The 8,561-nt window shown below is 41.5% G+C and overlaps 1 non-coding gene across 1 annotated transcript; it reads left to right on the top strand.

Annotated features, from left to right (window-relative positions):
• The first annotated feature begins 6,388 nt into the window (after nucleotides 1–6,388).
• On the top strand, nucleotides 6,389–6,495 carry LOC145606382 (small nucleolar RNA R71). The gene has a single exon (XR_014105273.1). It is a non-coding gene; the product is annotated as a small nucleolar RNA R71 (small nucleolar RNA).
• The last annotated feature ends 2,066 nt before the right edge of the window (nucleotides 6,496–8,561 follow it).

Below are 8,561 nucleotides of genomic sequence, written 5' to 3'. Positions count from 1 at the left end.
TCCCAACAACAATGTACTTCACTAATTTCACACAAATCACATTCACAAGATCACAATGTTTAAGCAATTTTCAATCACAATTTCAACTATTCTAAAAATCATTCACAATTTTCTCCAACAATTCTCCATAAACAACAATAATTGTTCAATTCCAACCAATCATGCAATCAACTACACAATTTATATGAAATAAACAATAATTATGAAAATTTGAAAAAGAAAGTTAAGTAGAGAAGTGGATTATACCAAATAGAGTATGAAAATACTCTAAAATCCTCCAAGGCTACCCAAATTTGCTCCTCCTTCTTCAAGCTTTCACCATTTTGCTCTTGTTCTTCAATGGAGATTTTGTGGGTTTTCGAATTTTTGACCAAATTTGTGAATTTTTGTGATTTTTAGAAAGAGAATTGGAAGGAGAGTAAGAATTTGTAAATTTTGAGTGAAAAAAATGAAGGATTGATGATGATTTTGATGAGAGAAGGTAGAGAAGATGGGGATTTTAGAGTGAGAAAGAGGTGGGTAAAGAGGAGAGAGAATATGAATGTGGTGAATGAGAGGTGGGAGATGAAAGTGGGTAAAAAGGGATAAGGGGAAATCCCCCTTTTTTTTTTACACGGCAAAGGAGGAGCGGGCGTGCTGGGGTGGAGGAGCGCCCGCTCCTTCTGTAAGAGGTAGTTACTGCCTCTTTTTCGATAGTAGGAGCGGGCGTGCAGGGATTAGGAGCGCCCGCTCCTACTTCTTGGTATCGATTCTGCCAATTTTTTTTCAAAACTCAAATTTTTTTTTTTTTTTTTTTTTTTTTTTTTTTTTTTTTTTTTCGAGAGCTTAGTATAGGAGCGGGCGTGCAGGTGTTAGGAGCGCCCGCTCCTACATTTTCTGAAGTTCCTGCCAGATCTTTGATATAGAGGAGCGGGCGTGCACTCCTTCAGGAGCGCTCGCTCCTAGAATTTCAAGAGTTCCTGCCCAAATTTGAGTATACAGGAGCGGGCGTGCACTCCTTCAGGAGCGCCCGCTCCTAGAATTTCAAGAGTTCCTGTTTGACTGCTGTTGTTTGGAGCGGGCGTGCACTCCTTGAGGAGCGCCCGCTCCTAAACTTGCTGGAGTTCCTGCCCAATTGCTGCTATTGGGAGCGGGCGTGCACTAGGGTAGGAGCGCCCGCTCCTATCTGGAGTTTCCAAATTTACATTTCTTTTCTCCGAGCAAATTACCTACAGCAAAACAAAACACTAAACAAAACATTCAAAATGTTAAGTGTTAGTTTAAGCTCTTTCATCTCTCTCTCTCGTTTTTTTTTTTTTTTTTTTTTTTTTTTTTTTTTTTTTTTTTTTTTTTTTTTAGTAAAAGCAAAAATACACGGGTTGCCTCCCGGGAGCGCTTCTTTAACGTCACTAGCTTGACGCCCTTCCGTTCACATTAACTGGAGACATTGAATTCCTTGACCTTGATGGAGTGAACCACACCTTTCTTGTCACCCTTATAATAAATCTTGAGGCGTTGACCATTCACTTTGAATGCTCCGGTGCTCTCACTCCAAACTTCAACTGAGCCATAGGGAAATACCTTTACAACTTGAAAAGGACCACTCCACCTTGATTTAAGCTTTCCGGGAAAAAGCTTTAACCTTGAGTTGTAGAGAAGGACCTTATCACCTTCCTTGAAATCCCTCTTGATAATGTACTTGTCATGAAACTCCTTAGACTTCGCCTTGTAAGAGCTTGCATTATCGTATGCATTCATTCTTAATTCCTCTAATTCATGCAAGTCTAGCATTCTTTTCTCTCCGGCACTTTTGAGGTCAAAATTCAAGGCTTTAATTGCCCATTGAGCCTTGTGCTCCAATTCCACGGGCAAATGGCAAGACTTCCCATAGACCAACTTGTAAGGAGTGGTCCCTATGGGTGTCTTAAAAGCCGTACGGTATGCCCATAAGGCATCATCAAGTTTTGCCGCCCAATCCTTCTTACTTCTAGCCACGGTCTTCTCCAAAATGAGCTTGATTTCTCTATTTGAAACCTCCGTTTGGCCGCTTGTCTGAGGATGATAGGACAAACCCACCTTATGGTGTACTCCGTACTTAGCCAATAAAGCTTTGAATGTTCGATGAGCAAAATGAGACCCTCCATCACTTATCACAGCTCGTGGAACGCCAAATCTTGGGAATATGATCTTTCTAAACATCTTCATCACCACCTTGGAGTCGTTCTTTGGTGATGCAAGAGCTTCCACCCATTTGGACACATAGTCCACCGCTACTAGAATGTAGAGATTACCGTAAGATGAAGGAAAGGGACCCATGAAGTCGATCCCCCAAACATCAAATACCTCTAATTCCAAGATCGGATTTTGAGGCATCTCATTTCTTTTTGATATGTTCCCGGTTCTTTGGCATTTGTCACAAGTCTTCACAAAGACCCATGCATCCTTGAAGAGAGTAGGCCAAAATAACAAACATTGCAACACTTTTGCCGCCGTTTTGTTTGCTCCCATATGACCACCACATTGTGATGAGTGGCACATATGAAGCACACTTTGAATTTCATCGTCGGGAACACATCTTCTCAAAAGATCATCCACCTCTATCTTGTACAAAATAGGATCATCCCATATGTACCTTTTCGACTCGTGCTTCAATTTTCTTCTTTGTTGAGGGGTGAACTCCGGTGGAATTGCCTCACAAGACAAGTAGTTCACTATATCGGCATACCAAGGCAATGACTTTGCTTGGATAGCATACAAAACATCATCTTTGAGCTCATCATTGATTGGAAGTTGATCAACATCTTCATCTCGGATTTCCAACCTTGACAAATGATCCGCTACCGAATTTTCCGTACCCTTTTTGTCTTTAACCTCTATATCAAAATCTTGTAGAGCAAGCACCCATCTCATCAACCTAGGCTTTGAATGCTTCTTGGACATGAGATATTTGATTGCCGAATGGTCGGTGTAGACAATGGTTTTTGAACCCAAAAGGTAAGAACGGAACTTGTCAAAGGCGTAGATTACCGCAAGAAGCTCCTTCTCGGTCGTGGTGTAGTTCTTTTGTGCATCATTCAGTGTCTTGCTTGCATAGTGGATCACGTGCACCCTCTTTTCTTTCTTTTGCCCCAACACGGCACCAACCGCCGTGTCACTTGCATCACACATTAGTTCAAAGGGGAGGCTCCAATCCGGAGCTTGCACTATTGGTGCCGAGATCAATGCTTCCTTCAACCTACAAAACGCATCTAGACAAGCACCATCAAATACAAAATCACACTCCTTTTGAAGAAGTGTAGTAAGAGGTTTGGCTATTTTAGAGAAGTCCTTGATGAAACGCCGATAGAAACCGGCATGTCCCAAGAAAGATCTCACCCCTTTCACATTAGTAGGGGGTGGGAGCTTCTCTATTACATCCACCTTAGCCCTATCAACCTCAATCCCCTCATGGGAGATCTTATGGCCAAGAACAATGCCTTCTTGAACCATAAAATGACATTTCTCCCAATTAAGGACAAGGTTGACCTCTTCACACTTTTTCAAACATCGCGTGAGATTAATTAAACAATCATCAAAAGAACTTCCCCCAACCGAGAAGTCATCCATAAAAACTTCCATTTCTTTTTCAATCATATCCGCAAAAATTGCCATCATACATCTTTGGAAGGTAGCGGGGGCATTGCATAAGCCAAATGGCATCCTACGGTAAGCATAGGTGCCATATGGACAAGTGAATGTTGTTTTCTCTTGGTCATCCGGGTGAATTGGGATTTGAAAGAACCCGGAATAACCATCAAGATAACAAAAATACTTGTGAGATGCTAGCCTTTCCAACATTTGATCAATAAAAGGCAATGGGAAGTGGTCTTTCTTGGTGGATGTGTTTAGCCTACGATAGTCTATACACATCCTCCAACCGGTAATAGTTCTAGTAGGGATGAGTTCACTTTTTTCATTTTTAATAACCGTCATCCCCCCCTTTTTAGGGACTACTTGCACCGGTGCCACCCATCTACTATTAGAAATAGGATAGATGATACCGGCGGCAAGTAGTTTAAGAACTTCCTTCTTGACCACTTCAAGCATTGGAGGATTAAGCTTTCTTTGTCTTTCAATTGATGGTTTAGCATCATCCTCCAATGAAATTCGATGCATACAAAGCGTTGGGCTTATACCTTTCAAATCATCCATTTTATATCCCAAAGCTTTGCGATGCATTCTCAATACATTCAATAATTTCGAGGTTTGAACCTCATCCAATGAAGCATTAACAATAACCGGAAAAGTAGAAGATGGACCAAGAAACTCATACCTCAAGTTGGATGGTAGAGGTTTTAGCTCTACACTTGGGCATTCCTTACCATTGTCGTTCATGAGTTGCTTCTTCACTTCTTCTTTTCCAATTACTAGGTTTGCTTCTTCCTTGTCCATGGGGGTGGAGTCAAGAATCTCCTCAATTGGCTCCATCTCCATGTTTTCATTGCAAAACCTATCTTTGCTTTCAAGTTCATACTCAAGAGAATCATTAGTGTTATGCAAATGCAATTGTATGGATTTATTAATAACATTCTCAACAATATCAATACTCATACAATCATCCATGTTGGAAGGACATTTCATAACTTGGTTCAATTTGAATTCCACTTTCTCTTTTCCAACAAGCAAGGACAATTTACCATGTTTCACATCAATAATAGCCCCCGCCGTGGCTAAGAAAGGCCTACCTAGAATTATGGGGACATTCAAGTCCTCATCCATGTCAAGCACAATAAAATCCACCGGAATGTAAAGTTTGCCCACCCTAAGGGGGACATCCTCTAGTTTTCCCAAAGGCATCTTAACCGAACGATCGGCTAATTGAAGGGAAATGTTGGTGGGCTTTAACTCTCCTAGGCCAAGTCTTTTGCACATAGAAAGGGGCATCAAGCTTATGCTAGCGCCAAGATCACATAAAGCACGATCAATTACCATTTCACCAATAGCACATGGAATAGAAAAACTACCGGGATCTTTAAGCTTAGTGGGCAACTTATTTTGAATAATTGCACTACAATTTTCCGGCATATTAATCGTTTCCACAAAGTCAACTTCTCTTTTATTACTCAAAATGTCTTTAAGAAATTTAGCATAAGTTGGCATTTGTTTAATAACATCGGTGAATGGAATGTTAACATAAAGTTTCCTCAAAACTTCCAAAAACTTAGCAAATTGTTCATCAAGTCTAGACCCGGCAAACCTTCCCGGAAAAGGAAGCTTTGCCACATGTAGCGGGATTTCACTCTCTTTTTTTTTCTTTTCAATTTCTTTCTTTTTGTTTTTCTCTTCTTCTTCTTCTACTCTCAACTCTCCATGGGAATCACTCATTTCAATCACTCTTTCATTTGACTTCTCACCTTCTAAGTCATGTTGCATTCCCTTCCCTTGAACTTCCCCCAAGCTTTTTCCACTTCTAGTTACAATGGCATTGGCTTGCTCTCTAGGATCTAGACCTTGGCTAGGCAATGAGGTACTAGACTTGCCTTTAAGGGCACTAGCTATTTGGGCCATTTGATTTTCCAACATTTTATTGTGGGTTTGCATTTGCTTTAAGCTTTCCTCTAAGTCATTTGTCTTTTTAGTTTGGGAGTTCATGAATTGTTCCAACATGCTTTCTAGATTAGACTTAGGAGGAGGAGGAGCTTGAATTTGAAGTGGTGGTCGAGGGACAGGAGCTATGGTTGGTCTTACTCCTCCATTAAAACCGGGTGGGTTGTGAGTGGAAGAGTATTGGCCTTTTTGTTGGTATTTATTGTCATTTCTATAATTCCGTTGATTATTAGACACATAATTACCACTACCACTAGCTTGACCTTGACCACTACCTTGCCCTTGGTTCTGGCCACTTCTCCAACCAAAATTAGGGTGATGTTTCCATCCCTCGTTGTAGGTGTTGGAATAGGGGTCAAACCTAGGATTAGCATTCACGTTATTGACTTGTTCCATGGAAGGGGAAGGGGAACATTGCTCATTCAACAAATAACAATCGGAAGACGCATGTTCTTCACCACCACATACATCACAAGACATCAATTGCATAGACACATTATCATTCGAAGAATTAGATGCACATGAATTAGGGAGGGGGGAGATAGGAGGGGGAGAAGATTGCATTTGGTCAAATTTAGAAGACAAGGCATCCAATTTTGAACTAAGCATGTTAATAGCATTTACCTCATACTTTCCCCCTCTCCTAGAGGTGCTTCTTTCATCGGGGCTCCAATCGGTGTAGTTTTGGACTACATCCTCTATGATCTTTAATGCCTCCGCGGGTGGTTTGTTCATGAGTGGCCCACCCGAAGCTCCATCTAAGAGTATGCGGTCCGATCTCAAGAGACCCCTATAGAATCCATGAAGCAAGAGCCAATCTTCCATCCCATGGTGGGGACATTGTTGTTGATAGCTTTTGAATCTCTCCCAAGCATCGTAGAGAGACTCATCGGGCTCTTGTTGGAAGTTTGAAATCTTGGACCTCAACTCCGCCGTTTTCCCAAGAGGAATGAACCTCCCAAGGAATGCTGAAGTTACCTCATTCCAAGTTGTCAATGAATTCGGAGTCAACCTATCGAGCCAATCACTTGCACTCCCCGAAAGAGAAAATTTGAACATGCTTAGAAGAATGTACTCCGGAGTCACCCCATTTGCCTTCACGGTGCTACAATACCGTGTGAATTGCTTTAGATGCGCAATGGGGTCCTCATGCTTTGCCCCGGAGAATTGATGACCCTCAATCAAAGTGATAAGGGCAGGCCTTATCTCGAAATTATTTGCTTCGGTAGTGGGAGTAACAATCCCACTTGCTTCTCGATACGGAGGAGGAACACCAAATTCTCTCAAAGTCTTATTTGGAAGAGCCATCTCAAATTGGTGAAGAGGTGGAGAAGTTGGAGAATCTGTCCTTGGTGACTCTAGTGGAATGGTTTCTCCACTAGTCTCACTAGAACTAGATTGATCGGACTCAACTACCACTTGTGGCTCACTTGATGTGGCACCACTAGCCTTCGCCCTCTTTTCTCTTCGATTTGCCCTTACTACTTTTTCAAGCTCAAGATTCAACGGCACAAGAGGAAGTGTCCTATTGCTGCGTTTGGGCATAAACAAAGAAGACTAGAAGGGAGATTAGTAGGTTAGTCAAAGAAAACAGAGAAAAATAAGCTATACAAATGAACTAGTCTCACATATCTCATAAGTAACTCAATGCTTAACGCCATTCCCCGGCAACGGCGCCATTTTGGTAGAGGGATAATCGGTCGTTGGACAATCACCCTCAAGCCAAACACTATTTCTACCTAAACCAACCTAAGACAAGTCTAGGGTAAGTAGAGGATCGTATCCACAGGGAATGGGTAAGTACACCGAGAGTATGAAACGGTTGCAATCTAGTTCGGTCACAAATTGGGGGTTTTGATTAGATAACTACTATGGAGACAAACACTAGGGGGGAATAGGGATCGACTCCAACCAAACCAACGGATCAAATCAATAGGCAAGCACGAACACAAATTGGGTGATAGAGGGGGCACTCAATGTTACCTTCTTTCGAAGCCACAACACTAAGCATTCCTAAGCCAAACTCAACTAACAAGATAGGCCAACCAAGTCTTAACAATGAGAAGTAGACTACTAACTCGGGTTTGTCTTTCGATCGGTCCAAGAAAGCATTAAAGCACAAGCAATTGAGATTTCTCACCTAATTGTTGCAACTAAGACTACTACATCATTCAAACAAGGAACCATAATCAAGAGGAGATTAGCATAACCATAATAAGAAAAGGCTCACAACTAGACTTCATCTCTCAATGCAAGCATAGAAGTGAATACATGAGCAATAAGTGGCCATCCAATTACACATGCAATTAACCATCTCTTTAACAATCAATCATCAATCCAAAATGAACATGCAAGCACAAACATCAATCAACCCATGGCTTGGTTGGGTCTTCACCCAACCCCTAGCTAATTAACTACTCACTAAACATGGTGAGGGACATCAAAACAACAAGTTCTAATCCAAGCATTAAGTTAATAAGTTAAGAGGAGTAGTAGGAATAAGGTAGATTGGACATGCAACAACAATTAAGCAAGATCAAGAGAGAAATTAACAATTAAAAGTAAATAAAAACTGAAATTAAAGAGTAAGAGATAGAGGAAAGAGATTACTTAAAATGCTTCAAAGTTGAGAAATTGTTGAATTCAAGAGAACAATCTTCAATTAATCTACTACAATGATTGAGTTTGAGAAGATCTAAGCTAATTAATGAGGGTTGAGAAGAACTAAGAGCCTAAGAAAACTAAAGGGGAAGAAGATCCCAGAAAACTGAAGCCAAGGGTCGTATTTATATGCCCAAAAGTTACATCGTAAAATCCGTCAAAATCGAGCTTCAGAACAGAAGGAGCGCCCGCTCCTATAAGGAGGAGCGCCCGCTCCTGGGTGTGGAGCGCCCGCTCCTGGGCTCTCTGCACGCCCTCTCCTCTTGCACCAGTTTGAGGTAGTTTGTAGGAAAACAGGGAGGAGCGCCCGCTCCTAAATAGGTGCACGCCCGCTC

The sequence above is a fragment of the Chenopodium album genome, chromosome 22 (assembly GCF_948465745.1).
Source record: "Chenopodium album chromosome 22, dcCheAlbu1.1, whole genome shotgun sequence".
NCBI classification, from domain to species: Eukaryota; Viridiplantae; Streptophyta; class Magnoliopsida; order Caryophyllales; family Amaranthaceae; genus Chenopodium; species Chenopodium album.
The sequence above is the reverse complement of the archived record's forward strand: the minus strand, read 5'-3'. Positions and strand labels throughout refer to the sequence as shown.